The following is a 22,575-nucleotide window of genomic DNA, read 5'->3' on the forward strand; positions in this document are numbered from 1 at the left end:
TTCATCAAGGTTTCATTATAAACAAATGGAACATAGCCAGAATGTGTGCATATCATCATCTTTGAATATTCTTGGTAGTATAGTGTAACAATTTTCATACTGGTGGATGAGATTACATAGAAAGCACCACTGTTTGACTGGGTAATAGGGTTTATACAAAAATATGCTAAGCTATCTCTTCGATTTAAGACTGCTTTTCACAAGTTTCCTTAAATTTTTTGAGTTCACATATTGCCATCTGAGGCAATATTTTTTACAGAAAGACTTAAATAAGAAGTCAGGACTTAGAGGAAAGAGTTTATTTTCCTAATGGGAAGCTTAATAAGAATATGAGCTATCTTAATGTCTTAAAAACCTTGCAACCAATATTAATGAATGCTGTTATCAGATTTTTCTGTCTGGATTTGCCTGTAGGCAAAGCAACCAGAGAAGGCATATTACAATAACCAGCTGGACTGTATAGTGATAGCATTGTGTAGTGTTTTGTAAAACTAAATCAATATTTCAAGAACAGAAATTTCACTACCTGAGATGGTAAATTGGTGAAATTCTACAGAGACATCTGCCAACAGATATTATATAAAAGAATATCTTTGATTCAATCATTGTTTCACATATGATATTATTCTCTTACTCTCCTATTTGATATATTTTTGTATGACAGACTTTACATATTTATTGCTCAAAAAGTAAAATTAACATTAAAAATATGTCATTTTCTTAAATGTACTGGCAATAAGTAAAGCAAGCATACTATCTGTTCTAAAAGGCATTTTGTAAAGACTGGGTACTTCAGACACAATTACTTTTTCTCTCTTCCTTTCCTTTCTTGTCCAAATCTTCACTTAATCTGTCTCCACCAACCTCCTCTTTATTTTTATTTTGGCTGGCACACATTCCAGCTTAATATGTCTATCACTTAACTACATTACTAATACAAAATTATGCATTACTAATGGACACAGATATAAGTTCCAGAGTAGCAGTAGATGTGGACGATGCAGTTATCCATTGGACATCCACATTTCTTCTGGCTTCAGCCATGACATCTTGTTGTACTCAGTATGATGGACTCACACAGCATTCATCTCCAAGATTCTTCCTGATAACCCACATGTGAAAATAAACTCTCTTTACAAGGCAAAATTGTCTAGATTCAGTTGTGTCAGTTTTGTCACAGAAAATCTAGTAATGGTATTTATGATTTTATCTGTTGCTACAGTTCTAGGTAAAGAAAGATCAGTAATGATTTCATAATTCTTCTCAAAAAAAGTTATTCAGGCTTGAAAGGCTTTTTGAACTGCATTCTTAAGTTTCTTTTTCCTGTGAAAGTGCTCAAAGTATCAAAGTGGAAAAATGTGCAATTCAGTCAGTGCTCTGCAAACATAAATCCTAAGGAAGTCCTCTTTTCTGCTAGTGTAAAACTCTTGTCCAAGTCTGTGTTCCAACAAAACTACTACACTCAAAGTTTAAAGCAGTGATTGATTAATTGATTGATTTACTGTTAACATTTGTGTCGTGACATAAATCAAAATGAGCTCTTCTCTGCCTAAGAGGATTTCAGAAATTATGTTTTCCAAGAGTAGCCTTTTGTTAGTCTACAAGTCACATGTAACAGATTTTTGTAATGTGATTTATCTCTGTATTTTTTTTTTTTTTTTTTTTTTAATCCATCAACACTTTCTTGGTGTAGATGCATAAATTATTCCACTATTGTCAGAACTTTTAGCTTCCAGATTTTTTTCTAAAACATAATGCTTGTACTGGCTCTTTGCTGCACATCTCAGCATATCACTCAGCACTGGTGAGGCTGCACCTTTAATGCTGTGTTCTATTTTGAGTCACTCACTACAAGAAAGACATTGAGGTACTGGAGAGTGTTCAGGGAAGGCAATGAAGCTTGTGAAGGGTCCAGAGAACAAGTCTTATGAGAAGCAGCTGAGGGAACTGGGGCTGTTCAGTTTGCAGAAAAGGAGGCTTAGGGGGGACCTTATAGCTTTTTACAACTACCTGAAAGGAGGTTGTAGCATGAAGGGTGTTGGTCTCTTCTCCCAAGTAGCAAGTGATAGGACAAGAGGAAATGGCCTCAAGTTGTACAAGGGAAGGTTTGGATTGGATGTCAGGAAAAAAATCCTCACAGAAAGAGTTGTGAAGTACTGGAACAGGCTGCCCAGGGGAGTAGCTTAGTCACCATCCCTGGAGGTGTTTAAAAGATCTACAGATGAGATTCATAGGGATACGGTTTAGTGCCTGAGTTAGGTTCATGGTTAGACCCTATGATCTTTAGGGTCTCTTCCAACCAAAATGATTCTATGATTATATGATTCAATATTTTATCAATATCTCCCCATACACACTGAAGCCTGTATTAATCATTTGACTTGAACCTTCCTCTTGTCTTCTTAGTCACCGGGCATGTTTTGAATGTTCTGCAAATGTTTTGTTAGCATTCAGGCTGCTGGTATAACAATGGGCCTGGTTTCGATAGCTTTTACAACCCATACTATCCCTTTACCTAGAAATGTCATTTTTCAGCACTCAGCGTTTCACCTTATGTTGATGATGCCTAGAGAAAAAGATATTACAGTATTTGTCAAATGCCCCAACATCTGCTTTGAGCACAGGCAAATGTGTTTCTAAATACATTCCTGTATTCCTGTCTGTTCTTAATACGACTTTCTTTCCTAAGTTATTCTTTCTCTAAGTTGATGTCTGAAAACATTTTAAGGACATCTGGTTACACAGTTTCTGCAAGGAGGATGAGAATCATCTCACACTTGAGATGACTCTTTAAAATTGTGATACATTTATCCCTCCAGTGATTTCAACCAGATACCAAAAACATCTGTTGGGATTAGTTTCCCACTTGATGGACCAGCAAAGTCTTTTTGATAATACTCACTGGATTATTCAATTTCCTCAAATATTTCATGCAAGATTTGAATGTGTTCATGGTCTTTTCAAATGCCAGACTCCTCGACATTTGCAGAAATCATTAAGGTGTTATTCGGTTATCCTAGATTACTCAGTAATCTCATAAAAGTGCTTCATTGCTTAGGAATTAAACAGTACTTATTGTAAAATTCTGTTTTAGACTTGCGGTCTGAATATTTTTGTTTGCTGCCTCTTCTATCGACTGATGTATTGCACTTCTCCAGTTTGAGCCAATGAGCTTCCAAGCTGAGTAGCTAACAAATACATCCATCATCTCTGCATAGTCATGTAGTAAATAAGAGACAGTGACAGTTTGCACTATATATCAAAATTCAGGGAATCATGGCATGGTTGGGTTTCACACAGAGCATCCACACTCTCTTCTCACTTTTCATAAATCTAAGCAGAATGTCAAATCAGTGTAAGAAGTCCAAAATAGTGAAAGGTTTCCATTAGCATCCTCTCTTTGATGACTGAGGTGCCCTTCAAACAGATGCTTTGTGAAAATGAGTAATTATAAAAGACTTAATCAAAAAGCACTTAGCTGATGTTATCTCAAGCACTGCTGATACATTTAAGTGCATCTTCCAAGTGGGCAACATCAGCAGTGTAATTATCTTGTAGTCACGGAGAAAAATCACTGCATGTTAATGCAAGAAGTTTTTTTTATACAGCTTCAGAATTTACATGTTCTTCCATGGCTGGTTCATGAAAGCTGATAGAGTGGGATTATTTCAGCATAATGAATAGTGGAACAGACAGAATTTCCTGTCAAAGATCACTAAACCAGCACCAAAAATCAGCAGTAGAATTATCTCATAAACCAAATCTGGGATTATTTTGCTATGGAAGCAGGCAAACAAAGGAAATCAGTATGTGTTTTTTGTTGGTTTGGTTTGGTTTTTGTTTTAGTTTTCCACTGTTCCAGGCATTATATTGACAATGTTCTTTTACTGTAATGGAAATGGAGAAAGTTCAATACTTTCTGAGCATTTTAAAAGGACAGAAACAATATGGTTGTATTGATTATTCTGTACTTACTTTTTGCACTATTTGCTACTGTCTTTCTGGATGCTGATCCAGTAAAAACAGACAGAAAAGCAACTTCCCCTACATGAGGCAGCAAGGGGGCATGGGCTTAAACTCTGCCAGGGGAAATTTAGGCTGTATATTAGAAAGAAATTCTTTACAGAGAGAGTGGTCAGGCATTGGAATGGCCTGCCCAGGGAGGTGGTGGACTCACCGTCCCTGGAGGCTTTTAATCTGAGATTGGACATGGCACTTAGTGCCGTGATCTAGTAAATAGACTGAAGTTGGACCAAGGGTTGGGCTTGATGATCTCTGAGGTCTTTTCCAACCCAGTCGATTCTGTGATCCTGTGTGATTCTTTAATCAGACTTGTCAATTTTATTCCAAGCTGTTTCTTTGTAGAAAATGTTTAATATTTGTTGTAGAATGAAAGGGTTGTATCTGTTCCTTGGATAATTCAATGTCATGAACAATATTCTAGATGTTTCAGTGTTCAGGGTGTTCAGAATGTCCTTGAATGTTCACAGTTTGCATATTCAAAACAAAATCTTTTTCATTCTATGATATTTTTACTCATGAAGTTACAGAATCCTGAGGAATATCAATATTTATTTTATGTAAATTGATAAACTGATTATTTTCTCTGTCCTTATGACAGTGTTGAAAAAAAGCATGTAGCTGGAGTACTTATTGAAATTTTATTCAGTTTTTAGGGGGAAGGAGGCCATGAATCATTCACACTTTGTACTTAAATGTCGTCTGTCAACTATAAACTTATTTTACTTATAATTGCTTGTATGTCTGCTATTTTTGATTTGGATACTTTTAACTCCATCTTCTCTACTTTAAGCAAGTTTTCTTAGAGAAGCAATAATTCGTTGTTGTTGTTGTTGTTTTTTGTTTGTTTGTTTGTTTCAACAGGAGATTGTGTAGAATGCCTGTAACCTTCCTTCTAGTTTAAGGTGTATATTCTTGGATATTTTTTTTAATTCATCGGCTTTCATATATCTTCTAAATAACATTCACCCTTCTGTGAGATCAGTAATTCTTAGTATTTTCAAAATAGGAGATTATTTCTGATGAACAAAACCATTTCTTCTCAGACAGTGTTTTTCAGAATGTTGACTTCTTCACTGCTGGTACACAAATGTTCTTTTTGATGAGAAAGAGCTTCTTGAACCAACGAACTCTTTACTGTGCAAGTTGAGGAACTCATCTACCTTTTTCTTCATTATGCAGATTTGCCTGTCTCCATCTGCACATATTTTCTTTAAGTAGGTTCTTGTTTGTATTCCTTTCATTTAGGTAGCTGCTTTTCTTAGTCTAAACATCTGTCTCTCATATTAAATCACTTGGAGCCTAGCTGACTTTCTCTAGTCAGTGTCATTTCATACTTGCACTTTTGACAGAAGAGTATTCAAAAGTGGGTTAATGTGGCTTACTGTTTCTGATATCATATCTGCATTATTTCTCCCTTGCTGAAGTTTTCAGTAGTGCCAGAACTGGAATATGACTGTGAATTTTAGAAGAGGATGTAATGTATTTATGTCCTAAAATGACATTCAATTGACATATGAATCTTCTGAATTTCTGTCAATTATTTGTGTCTTTCACACACATTTAGAAGATATATATAGGTTCTATCTTTAATGTCTCATTTCATAGATGAGATGCATGCTTCAAATTTGCAATAAAATATTGCATTGATTATGACTTACATTATGCAAATGAGAGAGATAGTAGCAATATATAAAAAACCCACGCTTGTGTTGTGACATCAAATTTTAGTTCACATAAAATAGAAACTCTGTAGACACAAATAATTCTCCCTGACTTAGAGTTTGCCACTTCAAATGATAGCTTTTATGATTGCTTCATTGCCTATAGCTCTGAATTAGAGAGCTAGAAATGGTATAACAGTAATGAAAGTATATTAACATATCCAATCCAAAAACATGTTAACAGAAGCAATAACCCTCCTCCTGAACAATTCCTGGGATGATATTCTTAAAATCAATTTATTTCTCATGGTCTAAATAATTATATAAAAGCTGCAAAAACTACTTCCCTGAATCTGAGCACTTATATATCATTTCATTACATACTGGAAAGAAAATAGGTTCAGGTAACATAGTTTTCCCTTTTGCTTGTCACCTGTAAAATGAAGGGATAGTTTTCTGAGCATTGAAGTAACAGGTATTTTACTGTTTGGCCCAATTAGAATTCGTGTTGGAAGAACAGTTCTATTTCACAACAAATATGTTTTTCATATCCTAAATTATTGGTTTCTACCTTCCAAACATATTATTGTACAAAGATGTCACTTTTCCCTGCAATAAGAATTATAGAAGGTAAGAGAAGATGTTTATATGGTACGAAGGAAAACTATCACTAAAAGGGACCTTACCAGTTACCAAGACTGGTAAGAGTGCAAATGCCTAAACAAAAGATTTAGGCCTATTACACTATCTGCAGATATATTATAAAGCCAGGCTTTTCATAAAGTCTTCAGAAACTGCTTTTATTTGCAACTTCTCTTTTCTTGGGGACAAAAACCAACCAAACAAAAATGATCAAAATATGTTTGCCCTACTCTCTATTTGTTTGAATTTCTTGACTCTGAACGTCACAGATTGAATGACGTGCTGTTGGTGACAGCCCTGCAAAAGCTTAAGGCTTTTGCTACTGTAGGCTGGAAATGTAAGCCCATAGTGAGAGCTGCCAGGAGCATCAGGCCTCCCTGCAGACAGCAGCTGACACACAGCAGTTCCCTGAGGAACAGGAGCCACAGAACAAGTCTCATGCCTTTCTTCTCACAGGGCTCTGGCATTAATATTTTTTGCAACTCCTGTTTTGCACTATCTGGCAGCCAGCTTGCTTTAATCAATCACTTCTTCTTTTGCCTGTGTGTTAAGCTGGCACTGAAGTGGAACTGTACATTTGTGGCAGTAAAATAGCAAGACAGGTCTATTTGGTTAAGACTTAGTCTGGGACAAGTCACAGACAATTGGAACATGAACTGTTGAAAGTATGTGTATGTACAGGGTGATGAACTTCAGTCAACTAAGCTACAGAGACAGTTCATCCTTGACAGCTTTCTCATAGCTGAGTTTCCAAATTAAAAGAGGTCATGAGCAACTGCCAGGGGCAAGGAGGTCAACCACAAAGTGGGTTCTTTTAGTTATCCCAGGACGTGACAGCAAAGAGCAATCCATAGGTTAGTTATGCAGAAGAGGAGTACAAGACCAATCTAACTTAATAGGGGAAGAAATTCTACATGGAGATCTTCAGGAGGTAGCCATGAGAAGGTAGCCATGTACTATCTCTTTGGTATTTAGATCTGACATTAACCCACAGCTTCCATTGAAGTAAAGAGAACCTTACATAATATGATTAAAAAAAAAAAAAAAAAAAAAAAAAAAAATCCAGTCATATATTTTAGGCAATCAACTAAAAAGTGTGATTGCACATCCTTTTCCTTCCAGACAAAATGTGATAACATACGGCCTGCCTTATTATTGCTTCATTAGTCACTATTTTATTTGATCATTAATAACACATAAAAGGAAATGAAGACTTAATACTTTGTACCTACTTTCACATAACATGTGAGGTAGCAGAATGATAATGTTTGGTTACTATCTCCATGATAAAGTTAACAAGCTCATATAAAATTCTAAATCAAGAAAACAGACTGTATCAGCAGCTGTTTGTATGATGTAATATACTCCAAGAACATAGAAATGATTCATGAGGATATTATACAAGGCTGTTAGTGTCATACCGGTCAAGAGAGGTGTAAATGTATCTGAAGAAAGGATGAAAAAAACCTAAAAGGAATGGAACAGTAATGGAAAATTTGCATATTATTTGAGAAAACAGAACTAGTGTAAGCTAATTCAGGTGAACCTTTATGCTTTCACTTATGGTACCTTCATAACTCAGCCTTTAGAGAACAGGCTTAGCTCTCTGCTGGTGACTTGCATTTGGAAACTAAACTAATTCATATGTTCAATGCAGAAGCTTATTTTATACAAGTGAGATTTGCAACTTTTCACATTATATGTTTGAATCACTAATTGCTAATTGCAGATTCCCTCACGGTTCTTTTCAGTGACATATTTGTACCAGGCACTGAAAGATTACATCGAGAACATCAATTGGTGCATAAATATTTATGAATACTTAAGTGGAATAATCAAGTGTAATAAACTCTCCAGAGATACTGCTGGTATCTGAAGCAAACTTTAAGAATCATATAATGTGTACATATGTACTATAAAAAAGGTTAACATTTGCTTTGCCAGAGTCCCTCTCTTATTAGATGAATTAATTTGCTTTTGAGATTTCCAAACAATCTTTCCACTTAAAACACTTTCTGAGGTGGGGAAGAGATCTCTAGGCTAGTAAGAATAATTTTATTCCCAGTTCACTTCCTGAGAGATAGAAATGGCAGCTAGGTGGTGACTTAAAATTTTATAGCACTGCACACTTTTTCCTTCAGAAGTACAGAGCTCCTTTAATTTCTTATGGTTCGATCAACAGCAGAGGATAGTAGGCAGCCCTATTCAGTGTGCTACCTCCGCACAATAGTACACATCTACAAGGCACCTTGTTCCACCCTATGAAGAACGATATTTGCCTTTCAAGTGGAGAAGCTTTATACAATGAAAAGTGTAGAGAGTTGTTTCCCATTCTTGTTTCCCTTTAGAAGGATAGCAAGTGATTTCTACTGGATATCTAGAAGAATTTTATGTTGTTGATAATTGTGTAAAGTTGCTCTGTTTCTTTCCTTGGACACCGGAAGGCTGTGCTGCCATTCACCAAGACCTGGACAGGCTAGAGAGTTGAGCAGAGGGGAACCTAATGACATTCAACAAAGACAAGTGTAGGGTCCTGCACCTGAGGAGGAATAACCCCATGCACCAGTACAGGTTAGGAGCTGACCTGCTGGAAAGCATCTCTGAGGAGAAGGACCTGTGAATCCTGATGGATGACAGGTTGACCATGAGCCAGCAACGTGCTCTTGTGGACAAGAAGGTCAGTATTATTCTGGGGTGACCAGCAGGTTGAGGGAGGTTATCCTCCCCCTCTACTCTGCCCTGGTAAGGCCACATCTGGAGCACAGTGTCCAGTTTTGGGCTCTCCAGTTTAAGAAAGACAAGGAACTAGAGAAGACAGTCCAGTGGAGAGCAACTTTCTTTCAAGGAAAGGCTGAGACAGCTGGCTCATTTTGGCCTGGAGAAGACTGAGAGGGGATTTTATCAATGCTTATAAATATCTCCAGGGCTGGTGTCAAAAAGATGGGGCCAGATTCTTTTCAGTGGTGCCCAATGGGCACGAACTGAAACACAGGAAGTTCCATCTGAATGTGAGAAGAAACTTCTTTACTTTGAGGATGACAAAACACTGGAACAGGCTGTCCAGAGAGATTGTGGAGTCTCCTTCTCTGGAGATATTCAAAACTTGCCTGGATAAGATTCTGTGCAGCCTTCCCTAGGTGAACATCCTTTAGCAGGGGGGGTGGACTAGATGATCTCCAGAGGTCTCTTCTCACCCCCAACCATTCTGTGCTTTTCTGATTCTGTGGCTGAAAATGAAGTATTAATTACAAAATTTTATATCAGAATGTCTCTGACAATTCACTGGCTGCTAGGAAGCACAATTACAGGAAACAGGTATATCATAGTGTATGTAAAATACAAAAAACTGATTCTGCATCGTGATGACATTCATGAACAACTTTATGGAAAATTAAGCTTTTTATGTATTTTGCCAGGAGCAAAGAGCTGGAATGCAGATATAGGCAATCCCACAAATTCACTGCCAGCATGCTTAGCCTCCTTAATTCATTATTTTAATACTCCAGGCATTCCAGAATCTTTCTGTTTACTTGTTACCTTCAGACCTACCTACTTTTACAGCTTGACAGACAAAGCTGTAACATGTCTGCCTCACTGGAAATACAGCATTATCCTAAGTCCCTGCCTTTAGGCTTTGTCATCATCATTCCTGAATGACAACTTTGTCTATGGGCTTGAACTATAGTCCCTTACATTGCTAGGCTTAAAGGACTCATATGCTAGACTTTAAATCTAGCAGTATGACTTTTGGGACTGATTAAAATTCTGCAAGTTATTCCCTCAAGCCTTTTTGTAGAGAGACTGGAATTTTCATTCCAGAAACTGACATTTTCCCCCTCCACCCCAATCCACAAAATCTTCCACGGATTAAATATAAAACTAGAAACTCATTTGACTTACATGTGTTACTAACCATGGTCTCAGGGCTTTGAGAGTGTTGATTTATTTATTTATTTATTTATTTATTTATTTATTTATTTATTTAATTATGATACATAACAAAGCTGCTGGTCCAAATATCTGGATTCAATTTTGACAGTTCTAGGCTATGATCCGGCAATGAACTCAATGACAGAGATCATTGCAAAAGTCAAGGATCAAGAATTGACACAAAGTAAAATCTAAACAGATCACGGTCAGTGGTGTGTATGCACCTAATAACATATTCATGTGCTTATATCCTATTAGCTGTTATTTAATGCTGAAGTGATTTGCTGAGTTTGTCCCTGGAAGATTAGCATTTCAGTTCATACAAAACTATAAGCACCACAGGATGTTTCCACTAGTCTTACAAGAAAATGGTAAAATATTGTCATTTTAAATGAGCCAGATCACTATATAAAATAAAACGTAAAAATGTTGAGGTTATTCATGGTAATCACATAATCCATTTTGCACCACATGCCCCTGATGTAGTTCATGTTAGCAGTTATTATAGGTAAGGTACACAGAGGAAACTGTCATTGCTTGTGCTATCCCTATTCACTGAATAGGAGACTTTGGCATCCAGAGCTTGGTCTTGCATATTTCATCACTGTTAGCATAGAGATAAATAAAAAGAGTTCTGATGTTCCATTTTGATTTTTATTTCCAAAGGCATTTCATAAAGCTCTGTAATGTACATTCACCCAATGATACTGATTCTCTTTAAATACCTTTCAATATTAGTAGTGACATGGTAATATTTTTTTTCCTCGGTGATAAATAATCAGCTTCAATGTCAATTATTTTGACTCCGTTTTGTGGGAGGATGTATAACCAGGCATAGTTAGATACTTAATTACAGAACAGATTCGTATAATTGCATACCTTTATTCTATTAGTACGTATACCTAAATAACAACAAATGTATACTTCTAACTCTTTATATAGAATATGTTGCTTTAAAACACATTGAATGTGTTGCTTTAAAAGAAAGGAAAAGAACTACTTACTAAGTAGGCTTTTAAACCGTCATTTAATTTTCCTTTTCTCTTGAGCCATAAAATAACTCATGAAATATGAGATATCTAGTATGACTAATTAATCCCCATCTGATGTTTTTACTAATATTATTACCATATTAATTATCTAATTACTCTAACATTGCCAATGGTAATAAAATGAAAGCAATAATGCAACCATTCTTGTTGAATCATAGCCTGGCAAACTTCATTGCATTTAAAGTGTTTCAGAAACAACACACAATTCTGGGGACAGAAACAATGTAAGAGTTGCACCCTATATCAAATTTATTTGCTTGATAACAACAGAAAGTATAAAATGCAAAACAACTGCAAGGTAACATGCTTCTTATACTGATAAGTGTAACTTTGGATATTGATATTCCCTTTATCAACTACGAAAACAAACAGGTACAAAATTATAATTTTATTTATAAGACAAGAAGGAAACGACTCAAAAATTCAGCATATTGCAATTGAATATAGGGGTAGGTGGATGAATACATATCAGTTAGGTAATGAGATATTTTTGTGATGGATTTTTTAAAAGACTGTCAAATCAGGATATTTTTCAAACTACTGAATGAATTAATGGCACAGTTCTTGCTACAGTTATATTTACAGATTATTAATAATGATCACTATATATGCAAGACTTAGTCTTTTATCCTTATGTTCTGAATTATCTATGAATACTCAATAACACAGGGCTGATGTGTAGTTGTTAACAACTGCTGATGATTCTTGACACTTTTAGTGACTGACACCCAAGTGATCAGGAGTGTTCTTCGATTAGAGGGCAAAACCAAAGTGTTTTTGTTGTCTTCTCTGATTTTCTGCACTTATATCTGATGTTTTTATGCCACTTTCCTCTGCCCAAAAGGGGAATCTACTCTGTTCCCATACTGCTTATCTAGTTTCCTTTGCTTTGCCACTTGTCCTTTTGTGTATCCAGTGTGTCATATTTGCACTCCTTGTACAAAGCTTTTCTCTGTCTTGAACTTTTGTGTTAACTGGATGCCCTTTACATGCCATTACACCCCTCTTTGCTTGCCTCTTTGGTGGTCATTACTTAGTGAAATCCTTGTGCGTTGTGTCTGACTATACCATGATACAAAATGTGAGCAAGGTGTTGTTAAACTATTTAAGTTTCACAGAATCACAGAATCACAGAATGTTGGGGATTGGAAGGGACCTCAAAAGATCATCTAGTCCAATCCCCCCGCTGGAGCAGGAACACCTAGATGAGGTTACACAGGAAGGTGTCCAGGTGGGTTTTGAATGCCTCCAGAGCAGGAGACTCCAAAAGCCCTCTGGGCAGCCTGTTCCAGTGTTCTGTCACCTTCACTGAGAAGTTTCTTCTCATATTTAAGTGGAACCTCTTGGCTTCCAGTTTGAACCCACTACCCCTTGTCCTATCATTGGAACCTGGCTCAATCCTCGTGACACTCACCCTTTAAGTTTGCTTATAATCAGATTAAAGGCAAGTTAATATTATGTACATACCTATCAGCACACTTTTAATTTGTAGATGTTTTAGTCACAAGGGCTAGGAAGCAGAGTGTCAGCTCATGTTGTTTGTGACTGGAAATGATTACCTTGACCTTTTTCTATGGTAGTCATGAAAATCATGTTTGGTTAACTCACCTCAAAGAATAATGAAGCAGTGTTTACACACATTCAGTGTCTGAGTTCTGAAATATAAAATGATTTTATTTTACCAGAGTGTTGGCAAAATAAAAAGGATAGGAATAAAATTTTAAAACATCACTTTTCTTTCACTAACAAACATTTGTTAAAACCTACTTCTCTGTCTATCTTCAGAATTTCATTAACAGACTTGGTTGTAGTTTTAAACTTGTAGAGATAGAGAGCCTTGCTGATGAGTTCAGATTTCTGGCCTAATAATCTAAACTGAGTCCATGAATATAGTCTGTTTGGTGCAATCCCACAAAAAGTGAGCGAATCAAATTGAGACTTGTCCTGCTACCAGTTATGTTTTCATACAATCTTCACTCAGTACCCTGTCCAAGAAGTGCCCTAGCTGTGTTCAAAGTGCTCATACATAAAAAAAAAAAAAAAAGCTCACTACAGTGTTAAAGGATTGAGACTGTAAAAAAATGTTCATTGTTTACTTCTCAATTTCATTGCTCTTCTCTGAAGCAACCTGAATCTCAGCAGGACCCCCTGAAGTGGGTATAACACATTATCAGCATAAAACACATGCACTACATTAGTCATGCTACAGTGGCATTTAAACTGTGCTTGCTTATCTTAAGAAAAAAAAAAAAAAAAATCATAAAACCTACCTTAAGCTTTCCCAGAACTTTCTCCTTCTAGCTTTTGTCCTCAAGTCCACCTTTATTATCTTTTTTCCTCAGGTGCTTGCTCCAGCTGGCTGATAATTCTAGGACTGTTATACAGCCTCCACAAGCACATGGCAAAACTTGCTCTAAATGAAATATTTTGTTTCAGTTTGTGTTCTATTCTTGTGGACAGCTAAAGGAAAGTCTTTGAATACGAAGTGTTGTTTGCCTTCACTATGTTCTTTAAGATACCCTGAAAGATAGTTTCTGTGCTAATGAATGCATTCATCTGAGGGCACCATGAAACAAAACACCACAGGAATGCAGAAAGCAGCTTATTTGACTTTTCTCTCAGGTAACGTAGGTGAAAATATGGGGAATCTTGACTACTTGTTTCTGCAAAGCTACTTTATATCCTTGTGAGGTGCCACAGTTGAATCTCATTCGTTTACAACAATAAGAATTATTTGTGAACACATTTAAGAACCAGAAAGTAATGGAAGTTAATATAGTTTTACATTAGAAGCTACGCAGATTGTGTATTTACAAAGTATTTAATCCTTTAATCAATTATTGTATTGTTTTGCACTTTGAAAGTTGGTATTAAAATACACTTCTCTTGAAAAGTAGAAATGTCTTACAAAAATGTATATATTATCTTCTTTTCTCTACCTTAAAAATGAAAAAGCTATTACCCATACCATATGGGCATTTCCAGAGGAGCTTCATTTTCACTTACCAGTAGTATAGTAGATGCAAATTGATTCAAAGGTGAAAAACTATACTACAGTTAGCAAAGATATTTCTCAAACTTGCATATCTTGAATGTCAGCTCCATGTTATTAATTTCAGTTCAAAGGATGTCTAAAATGCTCTTAAGAAAGTTCTTTGACTTCTTAGATGACATTTGAGGTTAAAGTTTTTCTTGACTGCCTGTTACTGAGCAATGTTTTTATGTTTGCCAATAAGATGAATGTAGATACATGCCATGTGTTGGTTGATTAAAGCTCTTTACATTTCCTGGTATTATGTAGAATGCAAAAATATGTTTAGCAGATTGAGTGGGAAAATTGAGCTATTACTAGAACTGTTCAGCAGAATAATAGTTACTTTCAAGTTAAACTTTCACTTTTCAATGTACTTGCCAAAGAAGGCCTGTAACTATTACCATGCCATGTGAGAAGCCTTTCCCTCCCAACTGCGTTACACCAGAAGAACACCCAGAAGATGTCTCACGGGGTTGGACAAGAAGTCCATTTAGCACAGTAACCAGTGTCCAACAATGGCAAAGAAGATGTCACTATAGAGAGAATACAATCTTGGAGGCTCTGCACAGCCTGTTCTCATAAAACTTAACACTCTCCACCATTGTTGGAGAAGAAATGTCAGAGGACACATACATATCTGCCTTCTCCTTTTACAACCTATTTATGAGCCTGTTATCCATGAATTTGCTTAAACACTTGCTGAACCTGCTGATGCTGTCTACCTTCAAAATTTACTGTTGCAACAAGGTCCAGAAGATTGCTTATTATTACATCAAGTATTTACTTTTCTGTTTTAAGCCAATCTCCTATTAGTTTCCATTGCTCTCTAGTTTTACTGTTATATTTTTCATCTATTACTCAAATTCTGATTTTATAAATCTTAATCCTATCCCTCTCAGCTGTGTCCTTTCAAAAGTATCTTAGCCTTTTAGCTTCTCTTTGTAAAGCAGATGCTTCATCCACATGATCATTTTGACTGTCCTTCCCTGAAACATCTAAAACTCTTCTATACCCTTCTTGGATCAGAATTGTACACGTTACTGAAGAGATGAGCAAAATCAGGTTTTATTCAGAAGAAAAAAAAATACAAGCCAGCTCTCAAATAACTTCCCTTGCCAGTGGTCATGAGAACCTCTTATTAATCTCATTACTAGTTAAACACATAATAATGTTGAATGAAATCCAAGAATTTCTAATGACTCCGAACTCTTCAGTCCTTCTCACACTAACCACACAAAGACTCATATGTATCTGTGATCTCTTTTTTCTCTGGAGTTTTTAACTATTTATCTGAAAAAGCAGTAGCAAACTCACCACATATTGCAAGTCTACCAAAATCAGTTTGTTCTGTATACTTCAGTGTCATAAAAAGCCCTCTGACAGAGACTGTCCAGTGACCAGTTCCTCTTTCCCTGGGGATGGTGCCTTTTCACAATCTGAGAAGTATCACTTACCCACAAGACTAAACAAAAACTAAGCTAAACTAACTAAATCAAAAAAGCTGTGAATTCACTTAGCAGGTATATAAGATATCTGCAACCAGAAACAGGGTAGTAAGTGAATCTAATCTTAACTACTCCAGGCATCTTACTTAGCTGCTCCTAGGTTAGGAGCCCAGACTCCCTAGGTAGTGAAGGATTCACTGAACTCAAGGCAAATCCCAGCTTCAACAGTGGGAGTGACCCTGCCTGTCAGTATGACCAGCTCTTCCTTCTGGAGCAGGTTCAGACCAGAGGAGAGACTGGTTCTTCTTTACAGGATAGGTATGCTCTCAGATCCAGTAAACACTCACAGATTGAAACCACTATCAGTAGCAAATCTTTGCTTGAGACTTCTTTGTTATAATGCCAAATTCTGCTTCTGTACACTGATGTAAATCCAGAGTATCACACACAATAAACTCACAGAGAGCAGAATATGATCCCTGTTTTTAATTACCTGGTGGTTTTTTTCAGTGAAGACAGCACAAAAGCCCTCACTATTAAATATGACCTTTATATTTTTTCTGAGTTTATGAATTAAGATCTTCTCCTCCAGTAGTTCCAGCTATCTGTAAATTATTATATGACTGAAAAAAAATATTTCTAAAACCTTTGAATTCATTTAGAAGAAACTCATTAAATCTTAGATGACAAGGGTGTTGTATCCATGAGGGTAGATGCAACCTGGAAGTTGAGCCTAGAGCAATAGCACACAATGCACTTAATTGTTTTCTATAAAAAACCTTTTCTAAAAGGAGATAATAGGTCTGTTGTCACTTTCAGAACAGTTCTTGGAGGCGGAGTGTCTTGAACTGTCACAAAATATTGAATCCATCTTATCTATTAACAGCTTAGGGAAGACCATTTCCAGAATGCAAAAGTTTGAGACTGGAGTTCACTTCTCAGAGTTACAGCTTTTAATGGACTGACTGTCACTGATAAGAGAATGATGGAGCAGCACAATGTTCTTGCAATCTCATTAGCTGGATGTATTGTGTGATGTTGAAATTACCAACCTACAGAATACTAACACACATCAGCTGCAAAAGACTGCAAGATAAAGCAATTTAAAGTTATACATGAAGCTTTAATACCCTAGCTGTTTATCTGGAACAACAGTTTACAGTGGTTTATTTTATTTTTTTTTATTATTTTTTATTTTATTTTTTTTAGTATTCTGTGCTTACCTCTTTTAGGATACAGTTTAGGTGGCATTAATAATACACCCCTCCAAAAAAAAAAAAAAGCCAAACAAAACACACCAAAACCAAAAACTAAAACAAACAACAAGCAATCAACAACAAAAACAACAACAAAATCCTACAAACCAGCAAAAACAAAACCCAAACACCTCAATAAAAATCAACCAACCAAAAACCCTGCAACACAAACAGAAACAGAATATTTCCTGGATGTACTTTCTTGTTCTAATTATACACTTTTTTACCCTTTTTTTTTTTTTTTTTTTTTTTTTTCCCTTATGCCAAATATTTCAGTAGTGCTGACAGTGGGATCAAGTGCACCCTCAGCAAATTTGTGGATGACACCAAGCGAAGTGGTGCAATTGACACTCCTGAGGGATGGGATGCCACCCATAGCAGCCCTGCAAAGACTTGAGGGTCCTAGTGGATGAAAGATTGGACATGAGCTGGCAATGTGTGTTTGCAACCCAGAAAGCAAATTGTATCTTGGGCTGAATCAAAAGGAGCATGGTCAGCAGGATGAGGGAGGTGATTCTGTCCCTTTACTCTGCTCTGGTGAGATCCCACCTGGAGTCCTGCATACAGCTCTGGAGCCCTCAGTACAGGAAAGACATGAACCTGTTGGAGAGGGGCCAGAGGAGGCCACAAAATTGATCAGAGAGATGGAATATGGTATGGAATACCATACTTTCCTATGAGGAAAGGCTGAGAGACTTGGGGCTGTTCAGCCTGAAGGAGAGAAGGCTCCACAGAGACCTTGTTACAGTATTTCAATGTTTAAAAGTAGCCTATAAAAAAGATAGGAACAGACTTTTTAACAGAGTGTGTTATGATAGGACAAGGGGTAATGGTTTTAAATTAAAGAAGGGCAGATTCAGGCTAGACACGAGGAAGAAAAACAATAAACACTCAAATATTTATGTTTTTTTACTTTCAACCACTTATCCTAGAGATGTATAAAGTGGGGTAAACCAGACATTTCAGTCCATAGAATGATAGAATCAGAGATTGTCCTGGGTTAGAAGGGACCCACAAGGATCATTGAGTCCAACTCCTGTCCCTGCATATGACAACTCCGCAGTTCACACCATGTGTCTGAGGGCATTGTCCAGTTTCTTTTTGAATACTGACAGGCTTGGGGCCGTGACTACCTCCCTGGAGAGCTTATTCCAGTTCTCCACCACCCTCTGGGGAAGAACCTTTTCTTAATGTCTAACTTAAACCTCCCCTGGCACATTTCTTGACATTCTCTCAGGTTTTGTCATTAGTCACACCTGTCCCTCCTCGCCTCAGCCTCCTCTTCTCCAGGCTGAACAAACAGCTCCTCACTTGATTTGTTCAGCCTGGAGAAGAGGAGATGATACTTTGTGATTAAAGATACTTTGTAGCTAATGATTAATGATACTTTGTAATTAATAACTAAGAACTGTCTGTGATGGTCTTGTCTCTGCAGTAACTTTTGTTCAATTTTGTGACAGGCTAGTGTATGTTGTTGAGGACTTTTCTCCTATGGTCTTGTTGTATCTCCTCTTTCACAGATATGTGCAAGTAGATCTCTGTGGGGTTTCTAACATGGTCAAGTGCTGTTTTGAAACAGGTAATTTTTAAGTCAGCCATGCTCTCTGTAGGTGACCCCGCAAGAGATTATAAGCATGTGACAGCAAATTTATTTTGAAAGCCTTGTAGTACATTGCCTCTGGGGCCAGCTCAGAAATCTGCAAATACTAGCTTTGAGTTTCTATATGTAACAGCATCAATTGCAGACATGCATGCTTATCTGCATGTCACTGAACTGTAAAAATATAACCTTTTTTTTTGTAACACAGGTGACTATGATACAGAAATGGAAAAATGCTGCACTGAAATTAGTGTAATCAAACATGAGGGTACACCAGAATGTATCAGAACACACAAATAATTTTTCCTTATAAAGCTAGAGCTGTGGAACAGCAATTCAATTTTTCCTTTAGTTCGCAAGTGCAGAACTGGATGTTCTGTGTCAGTGCCAACAAAGGACTCTAAAGCTTTACTTTCTAGATTAAAATTTCTCTACCCTTTGATTTAGAGTGAGGTGACTATCTGCCTCTGTTTTCTAGATCATTCTTTGGAATGTCTGGTGCTTTTGCCATCAAAACCAGGATGCTGAACCAAAAATCACCACCCTGCTCCAGTACAATATTTCTGCTGGCATTTCTAATGTAATAAGAATTTGTTAGAATAATTTGTATTATTTGATGCTAGAATTACCAGCAGAATATAGGTCTTCAAATAATTGCTTATAACTTTTTTTTGGTTTGGCTTGGTTTTGTTTGTTTGTCCTTTTTTTTAACAAAGTAGGTAATGTGAGATGGATTACTTTTCCCTACAGAAATAGAATAAAATGAGAAGTATCTTATGTATGTAAATATCACAAAAATCTTACGAAATACATAAGCAGGCAGGGCTCGACCTGTGGATGCAAGTAGTGCAGATGCCCATGCTGAGCATCATAGACTGTGTGTCTGTTTACTCTGCAACAAATTTCTGTGGCAAACATCGGGAACTTGGATTTTTAACAGGGCCAACTTCAGCAGTCCTCTCATCCAGCCTTGAGGCTGGAGTCACCCTGTGTGTAATTCAGATAGCATTCTCTCCCTATATGCTTCCTATAGATGATGGTCTGAAATGAGCTACCACTTGCATGGATGTCCTATGTGTTCTAGCTCAGGTAACCTTGTCTGAAACTTGACTTATATGAGACAGCTATTCTGATCCTTCACAGCTGTTCAAACAGAACACTAACTTGAAGATCTATTTTCTCCATGCTCAATGAACCTGCTTTAGCAGGTGGGTTGGACTAGATAATCTCCAGAGATCCCTTCCAACCCCAACCATGCTGTCATTCTGTGAATTCTCAAATCAACTTTTTTTGTCTTGAACTAAAGAAAATCCAGCTCCTCAATGGTCACAGAAAAGAAATAGGGAAGCCTTAGGAAGCTGTAACACAACCCTTTTCTCTCTTCAAACCCTTGGATTGACATATGCATCACACTGCACATTGGTGGGAACGTCACAGCGGACATGGTTCTCCCAGATACCAGAAGAATCAATGAAGGATTTCTCTGGCAGAAATGAGTACATAGAGGACTTTTGAACCTAAAGTATACAATAGGATTGAAGAGCTAAAGAAGCAGAAGCTAATATTTTTCAAACTTTGATTTTTTATTAGTTAGCTGCATTCAGAATTCAATGCCTAATTTAGAGAAGGCATCCATTAGGGACTGGTTTCCTATCCAGAATAAAATGCTGCAAGCTTGAACAGGGTTTTGAACTAAGCAGAGTCAAATCTATTAAGCCTTCTGGAGGAAAAGCTAATGTGTAAAAGATTTTACCCTGGATGATTTGTTTGACTACAAACCTTAGTGCTTCTTTCGAGTACTATGAAAAGTTCCCAAATTTCCTGATTTTCCCCCTAGACTTGCCTTTCTTCCTTTCTCTTTCAGCTGAATTTGGTTTAAGGTTTTCAAGGGCACATTCACTGTCTTTTATTTGAGGTGAAGCCTAAGTCCTTGAAGTCTTAAGTGTCAAGAAGGTATTAGTTTGAAAGAGTGAGAAAGGGTAAGGGCTTTCTGATATTCTAATCAGAAAATGTTATGAAACACTAAATGTGAAAAATGTTGACAATTCTTGTTTTGAAAACTCAACATTTGTGTTTGTATTCTTGTTTGTTCATTTTACAGAGTTCTGAAACCCTTGGGGGAATTAAGATGAAATGACTGTACTGAACTTCAATTGAAATTGGTCACTGCATTCTGTTAAGTAAAAATACCACCTCAAGTAGATGATTAAATGTTTCAGCTTTTCAATTGCATCTGTGGATGGCTGTAAACACATTTTGAAATTAAATACTTGGTGATAGGAGGTGATTTACACCTGTCATGTATCAGTGACAGAACTTTTATGAGATTTCTTTTTTCTTCTAGCTTTTGAAGTATGAGTGCTTATTGTGTTTTCACTTGGATATTTTGTCATAAAGATTCAGTTAATTCAGAAAAAGAGATTAGGTATGCTGGAAATACAACAAACATCACTGTGTCATTCTTTACTACTTCATCTTTTAGTGAGAAATGTATGAAAAAGTGTTTACATGAAAATCATCCTTTAAAACACTTTTGCTTTTATTTTTGCATCCTAAATTGGTTACAGTTTTGGAAATATCTCTCATATCATTAAAGAAAGGAACTCAGAAATACTTTTGCCCAAATTACAGCTGCAATTCAATTTTTTTATTTTTTTTTTTTTTTTTACAATTCATTAGCCATTTCTTCCCCTGACAGGGAGGGGAATAAATACATCCATTGATCCATTAAAAGTCTTTAGAAATTGTGTAAGAACTCACTGTATAATAAAAAGAATACTTACATATGAGAATTCTACTTTGTAATCTCTTAGCTAGACTGTTAGGTCTTGCTGTTACAGTCCCTTGACAGTTACTGGAATAGCCCAGGATGTTCTGGCATATGGATTTCCAGCATGGCAGATATTTTATATGCCACATGCTCTCACAAGCTCTTGCTTATAAGGCAATATGTCACCATGAGCAAAGTAGACTCTGGCAGATACCAGTGATGATCTGGCACCTCCCCTCTTTCCCAGCTTTTTACTTCAGGTCATGGTGATATAGATGACTAGGGTGTCTCTGAGTAAGACGTCTCAGTGAGGTCTCTATTGTCTTTAAAATATACTTTTTGTGGACCTTCTGCAGAATTTTCTGGAACAAAAAAAACATATCAGTGTTGTGGCTTAACCTCCCAGGCAGCTAAACACCACACAGCCATTTGCTCACTTCCCCTTCACAGTGAGATAGGGGAGAAAATCAGGGAAAAAATGCAAATCTTGTGGATTGAGTTAAGGACAGTTTAATAGGACAGAAAAGGAAGGGAAATTACTACTACTACTACTACTACAAGAATATACAAAACAAGTAACGCATAATGCAATTGCTCATTACCTGACAACCAATGCCCAGCCTGTCCCTGAGCAGTGCCCTCCAGACAGCTTTCTCCCTAGTCTATATACTGATATTGATGTCATATGGTATGGAATATTCATTTGGTCATTTGGGGCCACCTGTTCCAGATGTGTCCCCTCCCAGCTTCTAGTGCACTCCCAGCCTACTTGCTGGTGGAACAGTGTGAGAAGCAGAAAAATGCCTTGACTCTATGTAAGCACTGCTCAGCAGTAACTAAAATCTCACAATGTTATTCTCATCCTAAATCCAAAACACAGCACTATACAAACTACTAGGAAAAAAATTAACTCTATCATCTCAGCCAAAAACAGGAAAATTGTACATTCATTTGGGAGACAAAATTTTAATATTCCATCTGCATGCTTGAAAGTACATTATGTTTCTGCTAACAGGGCCAAGAACAAAAATCCATTTTAAGCTAGTGTTAGTTATCCCTAGGCTGATATCAGTAAGAGCAGCTTCATATAACATGATTATTAAATGTTGATTTTTAATTACAAGGTATTTGCAATATAAAAGGAGCTTTTGTTTATGTAGAA

This window comes from Nesoenas mayeri (genome assembly GCF_963082525.1).
Source record: "Nesoenas mayeri genome assembly, chromosome: 2".
NCBI lineage: Eukaryota > Metazoa > Chordata > Aves > Columbiformes > Columbidae > Nesoenas > Nesoenas mayeri.